A 15,581-nucleotide genomic window follows, 5' to 3' on the forward strand; every position below is an offset into this window, starting at 1 on the left:
CACTAAAATACAAACATGATGGTCCTAACACAATAACCACGTTGGGAAGGGGGGTCCTCCTGTTACTCCTATTACTATCTATAAAACATGCCTGCCCTCCTGTCTCTTTGCTCATTGTATTAATTTCCAACTAAAATACCTAATGATCCCAAAATTAATACTTGAAATCATAGCCATTGTTCCCATGTCAAAAAATCCCCCAAATCCATACATACAAACCCAGAAACAAAACTGAAAAGCGATAATGGATGCTGTTATCCTAAACAACCACTACCTACTAGACACTACTAGACAAGCCCTGATGAAATCAGATAAGCCTACATGCCATTATCTAAAAATGATGTGTTCACTTCCAAACTCTACTATCATAGAGTTGGTAGACTCCATAATACCAAAGACAAAGGATACTCTATACATGCAATAAAATATTAACTATAAATTTAGTCTAAATAAAAATACTTTAAAAATATAATCACTTTAAAAACACAACAAAAAAATTTTTTTGCATTTTTTCTTTTTTCTTTTTGGCCAGGGCCTGGTTTGAACCCACCACCTCTGGTATATGGGGCCGGTACCCTGCTCCTTTGAGCCACAGGCACCACCCAAAACAACAAAAACAATTTTTTTTTTTTTAGAAATAATTATTGCAATTTATTGTATTTCCAGGCGTCGAAATTATTCTGGCAAAAGATAAGTTTAAAGTTACCCTGGGAATAACATGTAGTATAGTTAACAGTAGATAACAAGGTGACAATAACTAACCACAGGGGCATGGACATCTGAGAATAACCTGCTTCTGATTCTCATAACTGATGCTCTTAACTTTTGTCTCCACAGTTCTGCAGTTTACTGGTTGGGCGTGAATTTCTTGGGGGATAATCGCAGATGTGGGTATGATGTAATCTGGATAACTTGACCGCTGTAGGGGTCATAAGCAGGATGTCCTAGAGGTCAGTCCAATTTTTCTTGAGTTTTTTGTCAGGTTTTCCCTTCCAAGTCCTGAGGATCACATGGTCACAAACCGGGATGTATTGCAAGGTTTCACAAAGCCAGGGAGGGGGGCTCTTTTTCAGTAGTTTAGAGGATGGCATAACGTAACTCAGGACGTGGCAGGGCATGCTGTGACAGAGATGGAAGGTCATCTGCTGGGGGCCTTGAAAAAGTGTGAAAGCCATAGTGGGTCGAAGGTCCAAGGCCCACGGAGTAAGTTCTTTATCTGGGTAGGTTACTGGAATGCAGGATCTGGAAAATGTCTGAAAAACTATTCCAGGGTAAAGAAGTAAACAGAGGCTTAATCTGGCTTCTTTAAGCCAACTCAGATGAAGTCAGGGTTGTGAAACTATTTAGCAGTCACCTGGGCTAGTGAGTTGAGTGATTTTTGTTGAGTCTCAAGGCTTTTGGAGGTTTTCCCCATTGGTCTTAGAGTCAGAGATGAATCCAATCTTCAATCACACTTTTTTGGGCATGTAGTCTATAGATTGGGACCAGCACTTTTGCTTGCTTTTATAATGTTACTTCTGGGGCAGCTATCTCAAAATATGTCAGAGACATGTACTTTGGGGTAAATATATATATATATTATTTTTTTTTGTCTTTAGACTTATTTTTTTCTTATTGTTGGAGATTCATTGAGGGTACAATAAGCGAGGCTACACTGATTGCAACTGTTAGGCAAAGTCCCTCTTCCAATTATGTCTTGCCCCCATAAAGTGTGACACACACCAAGGCCCCACCCCCCTCCCTCCTTCCCTCTTTATGTTCCCCCCCATAATCATAATTGTCATTAATTGTCCTCATATCAAAATTGAGTACATAGGATTCATGCTTTTCCATTCTTGTGATGCTTTACTAAGAATAATGTCTTCCACGTCCATCCAGGTTACTACGAAGGATGTAAAGTCTCCATTTTTTTTAATGGCTGAATAGTATTCCATGGTATACATATACCACAGCTTGTTAATCCATTCCTGGGTTGGTGGGCATTTAGGCTGTTTCCACATTTTGGTGATTGTAAATTGAGCTGCAATAAACAGTCTAGTACAAGTGTCCTTATAATAAAAGGATTTCTTTCCTTCTGGGTAGATGCCCAGTAATGGGATTGCAGGATCAAATGGGAGGTCTAGGTTGAGTGCTTTGAGGTTTCTCCATACTTCCTTCCAGAAAGGTTGTACTAGTTTGCAGTCCCACCAGCAGTGTGAAAGTGTTCCCTTCTCTCCACATCCATGCCAGCATCTGCAGTTTTGAGATTTTGTGATGTGAGCCATTCTCACTGGGGTTAGATGATATCTCAGGGTTGTTTTGATTTGCATTTCTCTAATATATAGAGATGATGAACATTTTTTCATGTGTTTGTTAGCCATTCGTCTGTAGTCTTTAGAAAAAGTTCTATTCATGTCTCTTGCCCATTCATATAAGGGATTGTTGGCTTTTTTCATGTGGATTAATTTGAGTTCTCTATAGATCCTAGTTATCAAGCTTTTGTCTGATTGAAAATATGCAAATATCCTTTCCCATTGTGTAGGTTGTCTCTTTGCTTTGGTTATTGTGTCCTTAGCTGTACAGAAGCTTTTCAGTTTAATGAAGTCCCATTTGCTTATTTTTGTTGTTGTTGCAATTGCCATGGCAGTCTTCTTCATGAAGTCTTTCCCCAGGCCAATATCTTCCAGTGTTTTTCCTATGCTTTCTTTGAGGATTTTTATTGTTTCATGCCTTAAGTTTAAGTCCTTTATCCATCTTGAATCAATTTTTGTGAGTGGGGAAAGGTGTGGGTCCAGTTTCAGTCTTTTACATGTAGACATCCAGTTCTCCCAATACCATTTATTGAATAGGGAGTCTTTCCCCCAAGGTAAGTTCTTGTTTGGTTTATCGAAGATTAGGTGGTTGTAAGATGTTAGTTTCATTTCTTGGTTTTCAATTCGATTCCAAGTGTCTATGTCTCTGTTTTTGTGCCAGTACCATGCTGTCTTGAGCACTGTGGCTTTGTAGTACAGACTAAAATCTGGTATGCTGATGCCCCCAGCTTTATTTTTGTTACAAAGTACTGCCTTAGCTATACAGGGTTTTTTCCGGTTCCATACAAAACGCAGAATCCTTTTTTCCAAATCTTGAAAGTACGATGTTGGTATTTTGATAGGAATGGCATTGAATAGGTAGATTGCTTTGGGAAGTATAGACATTTTAACAATGTTGATTCTTCCCATCCATGAGCATGGTAAGTTCTTCCATTTGTTAATATCCTCTGCTATTTCCTTTCTGAGGATTTCATAGTTTTCTTTATAGAGGTCCTTCACCTTATTCAACATATATTTCATGCTGACCCCTGTGCTACATGGCACAGCACAGTAGTCAAGGCTAATACAGAGAGAAGTTTGTTAAAAGTGGGATTTTTACTTACAAACATTAAGTGCATCCAAAAGAGGAAAACGTGAAATAAGTGGACAGAAAGGCTAGGCTTTTTATATCTTAAATTTGTGTAATGATGCTCCTGTTTCTGATTATAATTCACCCTGGTGTGCATGGTTAGACAGAGCTCTTGTGATATTGTCATCAGATCCCCCAGAGGTTACTCTGAGGCATCTTGCTTCTTCCCACCTCTAAAGCTTTGTTTTTCTTTTTCCTTGAGTGCTTGCTCTATCTCATCCTCAAAACCACTCTTGCTTTAGTAGCACTCGTCAGGGCAAGGCCCCTTCACAGACATTGTTGTGTCATGAGAAGAGTGTCAGCAGAACTAAACGCTGTGCTGAGGCTGTGGCTGACTTACATTCTGGCTCAAGCTTGATTCTTAGACCAGCACTGAGGCTGTGGTTTCTCAGATTCGCCGGGGAGCGCCCCTACCATCCACATTGAATTCCTCGCCCAGGCATCAGTGTGCTTTTTTTTCTGTGTTATCCTTATTATTCATGAACTTTGTTTGCTAATTCATATGCCTTTATATGTAGATGTTTAGATATCTACATAAAGTTAAATAGTAAACTAATAGGTTTTGGCGTGTTTTGGAGTTTCTGATGCAATTCCAATACAGAGCCAGGGCAAAAGCCAAGGGTCTGTGAGTTGCTGCAGTCTCTTCCTTGCCAGAAAGTCCTCTCTGTGCCAGCTCACAAAGAGCTTTCTTTTGCCCAATGCCCTCAGTGTCGCTGACTGCCAGTCTGCCGTCTAGTCTGCGGAGCCTTGTTCTGTTTAAACAGTCCGTGCTTGGTTTCTTTTTTTTTTTTTTTTTACAAAAACTATATTTTCCCAAAATGTTGCTGATCAGTTACAGCAAACAGAACCGCGACCCTCGAGGAAAACTGTCACTCTAGGCTCCTCTTTGACCACAGCAGCTATATGGAAGCAGCTGCAGCTTCAATAAGGGCCACCGTGCTTGGTTTCTTCTATGATGCTGCGTGGATAAGTGTTCTTGAGGTTGAGGGTCATCTTTTTTTTTTTTTTCTTTTGCAGTTTTGGCCGGGGGCTGGGTTTGAACCCACCACCTCTGGCATATGGGGCCGGCGCCCTACTCCTTCGAGCCACAGGCGCCGCCCGATCTTTTCACTTTTTTACATTCCCCTCAACACTTTGCACTATGCTGCTCAGTAGACATGTCTTCAGAATTTTTACTTAGACAACAATGAAATATTTCCTTATTATATTGACTATATTCTTCAAGTAGAATACATATGTGTGTGTCAAGAATTTCTTTTCAAGTACTGAGCTAAATGATTAATTGTTACTGGGATGTGTTCTTTCATTAAGGAAATATAAAAAGATGTATAAACGTAAACATAGCTTTTTAGCTATTTAATTTGGGGATTACCCAGTTCAGTGTGCCTCCTATTTAGCAGATTCTTATTGATATTATTTTTGATCTCTAACCTGATACAAATTATTCAGATGCTTGGTTGATTAAAGGAGAAACTTTTTTTTTTTTTTTTTCTAATGGAGTCACAGAGAGCTGAGCTGACTCAGACCTTGGAAAAACACCATTCTCACCAGTTGACCACAAGTACATATATAAACCAAAATCAAAATGACCTTCACAGTTGGCTCGGTGCCTTTGGCTCAGCAGTTAGGGTGCCTGCCACTTAATGGGAGCTGGCGGGTTTGAACCCAGTCCAGGCCTGCCAAACAACACTGACAACTACAACAACAACAAAAATACCCGGGTGTTGTGGTGGGCTCCTGTAGTCCCAGCTACTTGGGAGGCTGAGGCAAGAGAATCACTTAAGCCCAAGAGTTTGAGGTTGCTGTGAGCTGTGATGTCACTGCACTCTACCCAGGGTGACAGCTTGAGACTCTGTCTCAAAAAAAAAAAATAAAAATGACCTTCACACACAAATAGTATGGAATTTTTTTTTCACTGAAAAATGGCAAAATTTAGCAGCACTGAGTGAAGTTAGCTTCTAATGCTCTCTGGAGTGAAACCATTATTGTTTTCCTGGGTGACTGAGCCTAGTACTAACGTCCATCAGAGCAGCTGCCGGGAACTGCCATGCTTTGATTAAACAGGGTATTAACCACAGGCTGGCTGCTTGAACCACACTGATAAAGACAAAATTCACCCTGTCTACCAAAAACACTCTTCCCATGCAAAACTTAGTAATGAAAATAAACAAAAGCTTTAACTGTCAAGTATATGTATCATGAAGAATGGCAGAGTTTTTTTTTTATTCATGCCATTTTGCTTTTCTTTAATTGCTTAATTAGCTTTGAAAACTATTGTGTGCATTCCTTTCTAATATTGTTTAGTTTGAAGGTAATCGTGAAAGAAAGTGGAAAATTAATATCACTTCTTGACAGCCCCCATTTCATTTAACCTGAAGAACGTTACTTAAAAGATTTTGTAATTTGTCAAAGGCTTCCATCCTTTCATTTGAGAGTGAGTTAGCAAATTAACAGTAAGAGTAGATAGTGTTAATGGAAATGGTGAGACTGTATTAAGAGTGACTTATTCCCTGCGGAAAATAATTACTGCTGATGCCAAGTTTGAACAATATGGAATTTAGAAGTTACTTCATGGTACAATCGTAGTGATTTATCTCCAGGCTTGCATTAAGTGAGGATTGTGTTTTTTTTTTTTTTTTTTTGTACTTTATAATTTATAAAATACAATATGATCATTAACATACAAGATCTCTTCTAATCCTAACAATCCTAGGCAAAAAGTGAAGTTCAAATGTTAGGCCTAGTGGGCCTAGGATAAGGCAGAAAGGTGTCAGGCCTAGTCTACAATAGAAAAATATCAGGTAACTCCTGGCAAATTTCCAGACTGAAAGCTTTCAAAAAAAGAAAAAAAGAAAGAAAGAAAAGAAGAAAGAAGTCTAGTCCCCTACCAAGATAGAAGGGAAAGTACTAATTGATTTCTTGCTTCTAGTTTACTCCCAATTTCTTACTTGGCTAATTCCCTGGGAAACAGACCGGGAGGTACCAACTGTTCCTGGACTGACCTTTAAACAATACCAGATGGGGAAAGTACTGAAACTAAGATATATGGGGGGAAAGTACTGAAACTAAGATGGATGGGGGAAAATATTAAAACAAAGATATATGGCTAACTAACCGCAAAATTCTGCTTCTGTACAATGCTTGCTTGTTACCTTACCCGGATGCACCTGGACAGCCTGGGAGCCAACCAGGATGCAGACCAAGCCTTAGAAACCTGACTCCTTAAGCACTCGGGGCTGCTCTCAGAAACCCCTTATTGGGACACTGAGGCAGTCGCCAGCCGGCTCTTGAATAAAGAGACTCCCTTACAAATTCGGCTTGTCTGTGTGGTCTCTGGGGAACTCCTGGAATTAACACAAAGAGATTGAGACCTGTCCCAAATTAGACAGTAAGTGACAGAGGCAAGTCATCTGATCTAAACCCTTCACCCCTTCTACTGTGGTAAAATATCAGGAAAGGAAAGTGATCAGGACTGCGATGTATTCTGTTTCATCAAAAATATTTATCCTCTGCATTTCCCTAGAGGGAAAATGGACCCTACTGAAGGTGGGAAAGCAACCTCCGATTTGGAGGGAGGGGCAGGGCATGGCCCCTTGATACTATTAGTCCAGAATTCATACCTGGCAATTCTGTCTACCAATACCAGCCATCTGTTTGATACTGCTTGTGCTCTGAGATTCCAGACACCTGTTATCTACAAGTAGTGTGGCTTTCCATTCCCATCCATAAAAGTCCCAGAGATTTGGCCAACTCAAGACTCACATTAGAGGGAAATTAAGTACCTATCCCCCTTGTATTTCAGTAGATTGACAACATTAATAATGGTCTGCTTCCAGTGACTCTCATAGGTCTGCTCAGCTTCCCCTGAGGAAGTCAATCTGCCTTCCCTCTCTTCACCTCTCTCCCCCTGCAAATAAAGTTCAACTAGCAAGTACCTGAGAGGGTGGGAAAGAGATTCCTTGTCACCTCTCCACTTCCTTCAACTCGCCCATATTTCTTATTCCTCTCACCTTGTACTCCTGCACCACTTCCTCCAAAGGCACCATGCTGTGATGTTTGTGGCTCCTGAATTCTCGGCACACCACACAGATGCCCTCTTTGTCCACCTCGCAAAAGTGGTTCAGGGCTTCCTGGTGTTTGGGACAGATGCCCTGATCAGTCCTCTCCACACCCCCCATAAGGAGTGGGGCACATCTGGCGAATCCGTGTTGGCCAGCTGCAGGTTGGGACCAACGCTGCCCTAATGTTAAGCTCTTTCGGCACTGGGGGCAAATGAACTGCCCTGGAGGGGGTGAGTATGTGTCAGGGTACACCTCTTCATCCTCTTCCTCATTGTAAGCTTCCAATTCCTTCTCATCTTCTGGGTAGACATCGGTTCTCAGGTCAAGTCTCAAGCCTCCTATGTAATAGTCCCGATCTTCCTGGTCCTCTTCTTCCTGGTCCCACACATAATCCACATTGTTCCAATTACTTACACCACTGTCACCAACCCAGAGCTCATCATCCTCTGGATCCTGGAACAACTCCTCGTCTGCATTCCCCCATACAATACCTCTGGAATGGAGTTGTCCCATCCACCGATGGCCCCCACAGCTCCCTCATCCTCCTCCCATTCATCATCTTCGTCCAGGTCTTCCTCATTTTCCTTACCCCACAGCTGAGTCACACACCCTCGGCAGAAGTTGTGGACACGGATCCTTGAAGTAATCCAGGTAGATGGCGCACACCGCTTCCTCCTGAAGTGTCTGATTGCGTAGTGGCACAGCTAACCGTCTTAACTTGCTGCTGGCCGGTGTAGATAGTCAGCTCAAAGGTGAAGAAAGGGAATGCGCCTGCAGGCTTGCCTCCAAATTACGCTGGTGACCCAAGGCTGTCCATGACCTTGCGCTTCCTCCTCAGGCCCCCAAAGAAGCCTTCCTCCACTCTCTCTGGACGCCATTGCCCCAGATCCAGTCTCACAGCTGTCTTCTGAGGTCGGCAGGAACAGAACTGGGCTGCGGCGCTAATTCCCGTGGAGGTTCAGCAAGCAGGCCCCGACCCTGTACGGCTTCTCGCTACCCTCAGGGCTTGCCCCAGCCGGCAGTGTCCCCCTCAGGGGCTGCCGCTCGGTCCCCGCGGGAGACGACCGAGAGTGACATAGAGGACTGTGGTTTACTTTAACCTGAATCTAGCTAATGTAGGTTAATAGCCTATTATATATACTGTAACTGTAAACTGTTAGAAAGCAAAAGGTAGCTTTCAATAACAAAAGATAACAAAAGTAAAATAACAAGAGTAAAGGTAACAAATTCAACATTTGCTAAGGCAAAGTGAGTTAATACCAAAAAGTATTTGTAGCTCATGTGGCATAATATTAAATTTTAAAATGTTCCCAGAACTTGGATATGTTCAAGATGGAGTCTCAATAAAATGTGTCTTAAATATTGAACAAGTAGGCTTGGCGCCTATAGCTCAGCGGCTGGGGTGCCGGCCACACACACTGGGGCTGGCAGGTTCGAACCGGGCCGGGCCTGCCAAACAACAATGGCAACTACCACCACCACCACAAAAAATAACCGGGTGTCGTGACGGGTGCCTGTAGTCCCAGTTACTTGGGAGGCTGAGGCAAGAGAATCGCTTAAGCCCAAGAGTCTGAGGTTGCTGTGAGCTTGATACCTCCGCACCCTACCGAGGGCGACATAGTGAAACTCTGTCTCAAAAAAAAAAATTTTTTTTTTTAACAAGTACTATTGTTACTTTTTTCACAATTACTACAGCAATTTGGAATACAACTATAGGATTCTGAGTACTGCTTTGCTTATTCTTATCTGAACCATTGCAATTTGTGCTTTTTTTCCCAGTAAATACAATCTGGAAAGCAAACACTTCTGCCATGGCAAGTACCGTTGATGAAAAATTATCTTTATTTAATGAGATGTATGAAGTGAGGAAAAAATAATTTTTTTGAAGAAACAATTGCTCTGAGGACAACTTGAGGGCATAGTTGAGAGCATTACAGGTAATGTGGGCAGTTTCAGATCAAATTCAGATATAAAAATGCATTTACGTATGTTGTACGAGTACTTGCCATTTTAAGCACATTTTCAGACTTACAGGTCTAACTAATTTAACATAAAGATGAATCAATGCAAATCTATAATTTTTTCCTTGCTTCAATTATTATTTTCTAAAAGTGATACTGATTTGATTGGCAGATATAAATCTAACAATTTAGTAGATGTTATAACTCAACAATAATAGCTTAAAGAATAACTGTTAGGTTTAAGCCCAAATTAATTTTTAAAATTCATGTGTGTATCCTATTTTGCTTATTGAATCAACAGATCTTTAAAGAAAATCTTCATATGAATTATGGTGATATGATTCATAGCATATGCTGTTACGCTCTCTCCGAATGTGAGAGAAAAAAAATTTTAAAGATGGGGAAACATTACAGTGTTTAAGTAGTGAATGTTTTTTTTTCAAAACAGCAGCAAGATCAAGACCAAATCATTTCTTCAGTTTACTTTCATGCTTGATACTGACAAAAGACCAGTGTGACATCATAATCTACCTTTTATAAATACCTTTTAAATTATAAAACGAGTTCATACTCATTTCAGAAAATGGAAGCAAAAAGATTAAAAATGTTATCTAAAATCCCAACCTTCAGAATGACTCGTAAAATATTTTTCCCAATTGGGTACATGTTTTAAAAGTAGCAAATTAGTTTGCCACTTGACTTTGTTCCCATGAAGAACTGTGAGTGCCTTTCACAGTGTAGTTTTCATATCTGAAACTGTCCAGCTCTTAGAGTGCACTGCATGCAAGGAAATTAGCTAAAAACACACAACCTTGGAGGAGATGATCGTCCAGAAGCAGAGGCAGTAGTCCAGGAGTTAATGCCCAGAGGAAACTTCCTTAACAAGATGTAAAATTCCTTGAGGAAGGAATGAAATCCTGCCATTTGCAGCAACATAGATGAACTGGAGCACATGGTGCTAAGTGAAACCAGCCAGGCAGGGAAAGACAAATACCACACACTCTCACTCATGTGGAATCTGAAAAAGCTGATCTCATGGATGGTGAGAGCAGAACAGTGGTTACCTGAGGCTAGAGAGGGAAAAAGGGAGAGAAGAGTGGAGAGAGGTTTGCCAAGGGATACAAAGTTACAGTCAATCAGGAAGAATAAATTCTGGTGGCTATAATAGCTAGTAACAGTGTAGTGTGTATTCCAAGATAGCTAGAAAAGGGGATCCTGCTAGAAAAGAGGACCCTGAAAATTAGTATGACCAAGAAATGGTAAACTTTTGTGGTGATGGACACGATAACCATCGTGATTTGATTATTATACAATATACACATGTATGAAAACACCACACTGTAACCTGTAAACATGTACAACTGTTATATGTCAAGTATAAACAAAACTTTTAAAAACACACACAAAAAGAATAAAACTCCTAAGGACAAGCTTTATTTATTCTATTTGTGTTGCTGCCTAGTCTCAGTCTTTTTTTTTGGCTACAAGTGACAGAAAACCAGACCCTACCTGGCTAGAGCATGAATGAAAGTTGTTCGCTTGTGTTAACAAAGCTCTTTCAGAATAGCGCCAGCTGCAGGCTGAGCTGGATCCAGGTGTCTCGTTCACACCACCTGGCCCGAGTGCTGCTCTCCAGTTCTCGGTTAGCTTCCTTCCCCTTCACTCCTTCTCAGGTAGCTGTTCCCACACACAGACAGGAGCACTTGTGCTACCTCTGGGCTACACACTTTCAGTTCAAGTCTGGCTGCCTGCCATCCGGGGAGCTTCTTCACCATCACCCTGGGATTCCTTTTGAACCAATCTTGGGTGGGATTTTTTGTTTCCTTACCCCATATTTTTTGTTTGCTCCCTTGTTTGGCTGGAGCACCTACTCTCTCAGCTTTCTGGAATGAAATGGCTTGAGATTTCTTGTGACCAAAATGTTTCTTTAGTTTACCCTTCTACTTACTAGTTTCCTGTTGTGAGAAAGACTCCCATTTATTATTGTTATTATTAATTATTTCAGATTAATACAAGGGTACATACGATTTCGTTACATTGTGTTTGTTAGGTAAAATCCAAGTTGTAGTTGAGCACTTTACCTGGGAGGTGTGCAGTCTACCCCTATATTGTACCTGTTAGGTGACAGCTTATCAAACCCCCCTTTTCCTCTCCTCTCTTTTTTTTTTGCAGTTTTTGGCCAGGGCTGGGTTTGAACCTGCCACCTCCGGGATATGGGGCTGGCGCTCTACTTCTTTGAGCCACAGGCACCACCCTCCTCTCCTTTCTTTTTGAATTTAATTGTGATTTTCTGACATGGGCCTATAGTTGCTGATCTACTAGTTTCCTATTAGTAGTAAATTTCATTTTAGTATTGGATGCTTGCTTTTCCATAGGAGGATATTCTCCAAATCCTTCCAGGTAAATACAAAACATGGAAAGTGTCTACCTTTCTTGGTGGCTGAACAGTATTCCACAGTACACGTATACCACCGTTTGTTAATCCATCCATGGTTGATGGGCACTTGGGTTATTTCCACATCTTGGCGATTGTGAATTGAGCTGCTCTAGACATTCAAGTACAAGAAGCTCCCGTTGTTACTAGTATCTGGTCTTCTTGTCTTCCTGGGGACACCCCAGAAGGGGACCACCTTGCAGGACCTTTGCAGTTAGATGGTCTTGTGATGAGTTAAGCTAATGAAATAGAAGCTTAACTTCCTTCCTTCCTTTCCACCCTCCCTCCCTCCCTTCCTTCCTTCCTTTCTTTCTATTTAATTGAAACATATCTCCATGGAACAGATACACAATTCATGTGAAGAAAAATTCAAAACACTCCTGAGGGGAAACAAAGAAAATGCAAACAAATGGTAATCTGTATCCTTGGAAAGCAAGATTTGTGATCAAAACACTATCAGTAGTGGACAGTGTGTTAATTATGAATAAATGTCCCAAAAGGATTTTCTTTTTTGAGGGAAAACTAAACAATTAGATTCTAAAGTTATTAAGGAAAGGAAAACTCTGACGAAAAAGAAGTTATATTCTCAAATATATAAAGCAGATGGAATCAGGTTGGTGGCAGTTCCAGAATAAATCTACTAGTATTGCTCCAAAGTCAAAGAAGAAATTGTGCTAATGGTGGTGTCCAGAGCAGATATTGGGGCTAGAGATACCTGTGCTTTGTTTTAAAAGCTGCTTTGGGAGACACAGCCAGGAGCAGGGGCTCACGCCTGTAATCCCAGCAATGTGGGACGCTGAGGAGGGAGAATTGCTTAAGCTCAGGAGTTTGATACTCACCTAAGCAAGAGTGAGACCCCAACTCACGAAAAAAATTCAAAAACCCAGCTGGGGGCCGTGACAAGCACCTCTAATCCCAGCGGCTTCCGGAGGCTGAGGCAGCAGGATGCCCACAGCCCGAGTCTGAGGTTGCAGTGAGCTATGACGCCACTGCACTCTGCTCAGGGGCATTGGGTGGGACTCTGTCTCAACAACAACAACAACAACAAGCAAAGAAATAAAAAATAGCAAGGAATTAAAATTAAAAAAAAAACAAGGAGGATACACACTAAGAAGCCAAGCAACTTGCAGAATCTAAGTGTTGGCCTGTCCAGTCACACAGCCTGCTTCAAATCAGCACGTGGCTATGTCTGAAAAGCAATCTGGAAGAATAAGACAAGTTCTAAAATAAAAAAAAATCCTGTGGTTGTGTCTCATGGATACGGGCCTCACTGAAGACCTAATCAGAGCTGAAAGACAAAACAGGAGAGTTTCCCAGAATGTGGTGCAATATAAGATATCGGGGACAAGATGGAACCATCAGCCATTGTAATAAGTACGAGTGGTGTGCAGGGCAGCACTTGGGTTCCTATCACTCCCAATTCTGTGTTAGCTTTCTGACCTTGGATGGATTAGATAACAAGTTGAATCCTCAATTTCTTTATCTGTGAACTGGGGACAATGCCTAGAGGTGAGGAGCTATCTCACAGGGCAGGTTTGAGCATTATATGAAATACCAGAGATGGAAGTGCTGAGGCCCTTGAGCAGAAGTCAATACTGCTTAGCTATTTTCCCATCATTATCAATATTACTAATAGGCCCCCAGACATGTTAAGAATAAATATATGACCACATTCCATTCACAAAAGTATGCTTAAAATGAATAATGACCAAGATAGTCACGTGGTTTACAAAAAGGAGATGAAAAATTGTGAAGTTAGAAAAACAGAATTCAAACTTGAAAGTATTAAAAAGGACATTTTATATTTATAAATAAAAATATGAAGACAAGAACAATGAACCATTATGACCAAACTCCACGCTGTCAAAATATATAAAGAAAAACGAGGCCGGAGCAGTGCCTCAGGCTTGTAATTCCAGCATTTTGGAAGGTTGAGATGGGAGAATCACTTGAAGCTAGGAATTTGAGATTGTCCTGGGCAACATAGCAAGACCCTGTCTCTAAACAGAAAAAATTAGCCCTGTGAGGTAGCAGGCACTGTTGTCACAGTCAGTGGGAAGGCTGAGGTGGGAGGATACCGAATTGAGGCTGCAGTGGGATATGATTATGCCACTGTACTGCAGCCTGGGTGACAGAGGGAGACATCAACTTAAAAAAGAAGAAGAAGAAAAAGAAAAGTGAATTGACAAGCTAATAGTCAAACTGAAAGAACTTAACAATTTCTCAGAATACTTAAAATAGATAGAATATAGACAAAAATAAATGACATGGAGGTTTTAAATATGGAGATAACAAGGTTGATTCAAAAGCAATTTGAAGGGTGGTGCCTGTGGCTCAAGGAGTAGGGCACTGGCCCCAAATACTGAAGGTGGTGGGTTCAAACCCGGCCCTGGCCAAAAACAAAAAACAAATAAACAAAAAAACCCTGCAAAACCAATTTGAATTGTAATCAGTTTTTAACCCAGTAAAGAATACATAGTCTTTGAAAATACACAAAGAATATCTACAAAAATTGACATAGTATTAAATCAGAAAGTTTCAATAAATTTCAAAAAGTGGAAAACATCTACACTAATTTTCTAGCTACAGTGCAGTAAAACTAAAAATCAGAAATAACAGAAAAATTTAAAAAATAAAAAAATTATATGTATTTGACAATAACAAAACAGAGGGCCATTCTGTTACTCTTGGGTAAAACAGGAGGTTGCAGCTGGCACTGCCAACAGTTCATGCTGGAATAACCCAGGAGTTAATAATCCGTGGAGTAAGATCAGCAGGGTACAGACAAAACACAAGAAGACGAAGTAAAACAAATGAACTCCAAAAGTCAGAAAACAGCTCAAAACATGGAAAACAGAATTTTTTTTTTTTTTTTTGTAGAGACAGAGTCTCACTGTACCGCCCTCAGATAGAGTGCCGTGGCGTCACAGGGCTCACAGCAACCTCTAACTCTTGGGCTTAGGCGATTCTCTTGCCTCAGCCTCCCGAGCAGCTGGGACTACAACGCCCGCCACAACGCCCGGCTATTTTTTTGTTGCAGTTTGGCCGGGGCTGGGTTTGAACCCGCCACCCTCGGCATATGGGGCCGGCGCCCTACTCATTGAGCCACAGGCGCCACCGGAAAACAGAAATTTTAAAAGATAAAAGCAGAAGCTAAAGAGACAAATAATAAAATCTAATAAGCCCCAAATCAAGTTCTTTGAAAATACAAGTACATAATAAAGCTAAGAAATTATTGGCAATCCTGATGCAGAAAAAAAACCCAAGAATTAGAAAAGATATATTAACTACAAATGGAGAAGACTTCCAATACTGTAATCAATTCTATAGAACTATATTTGAAAATCTGGAAGAAATAAATGTTTTTAGGAAAATATAAACTACTAAAACTAACTAAAGAGCCAGAAGGCTTACATTTTTTTTATTTCTACTTTATTTCTTTGTGGACACCACATTTCTACTCAATGAAGAGAAACATTTTTACAGTAGCCTTTTATTTTTTTACACCTCTTATGCCATGAATGCACAGGGAGCAGGTTCCAGCAGCCCAGGCTGCCTTCCCCAGAGCGAGCGTCTGGAGCAGGTTGGTGCTTCAGTCAAACCCAGGTACCTTCCTCTTTGCCTTCCTTCTTTTTCTGATCATCTTTCTTCACATGTTTCAGGAGGCTATCTTGGCTTTTAGAGTGCTTAATATGCTCAATAGGA

The 15,581-nt window shown here is 40.9% G+C and overlaps 1 non-coding gene and 1 pseudogene across 1 annotated transcript; both read right to left on the reverse strand.

The window, feature by feature from the left end:
* Positions 1-4,221: 4,221 nt before the first annotated feature.
* Positions 4,222-4,356, reverse strand: LOC128579294 (small nucleolar RNA SNORA16B/SNORA16A family). Its single transcript, XR_008378120.1, has one exon. It is a non-coding gene; the product is annotated as a small nucleolar RNA SNORA16B/SNORA16A family (small nucleolar RNA).
* Positions 4,357-7,382: 3,026 nt separating this feature from the next.
* LOC128579258 (E3 ubiquitin-protein ligase TRIM52-like) lies at positions 7,383-8,359 on the reverse strand (annotated as a pseudogene).
* Positions 8,360-15,581: the final 7,222 nt, after the last annotated feature.

This window comes from Nycticebus coucang, unplaced genomic scaffold (assembly GCF_027406575.1).
Source record: "Nycticebus coucang isolate mNycCou1 unplaced genomic scaffold, mNycCou1.pri scaffold_43, whole genome shotgun sequence".
Taxonomy (NCBI): domain Eukaryota; kingdom Metazoa; phylum Chordata; class Mammalia; order Primates; family Lorisidae; genus Nycticebus; species Nycticebus coucang.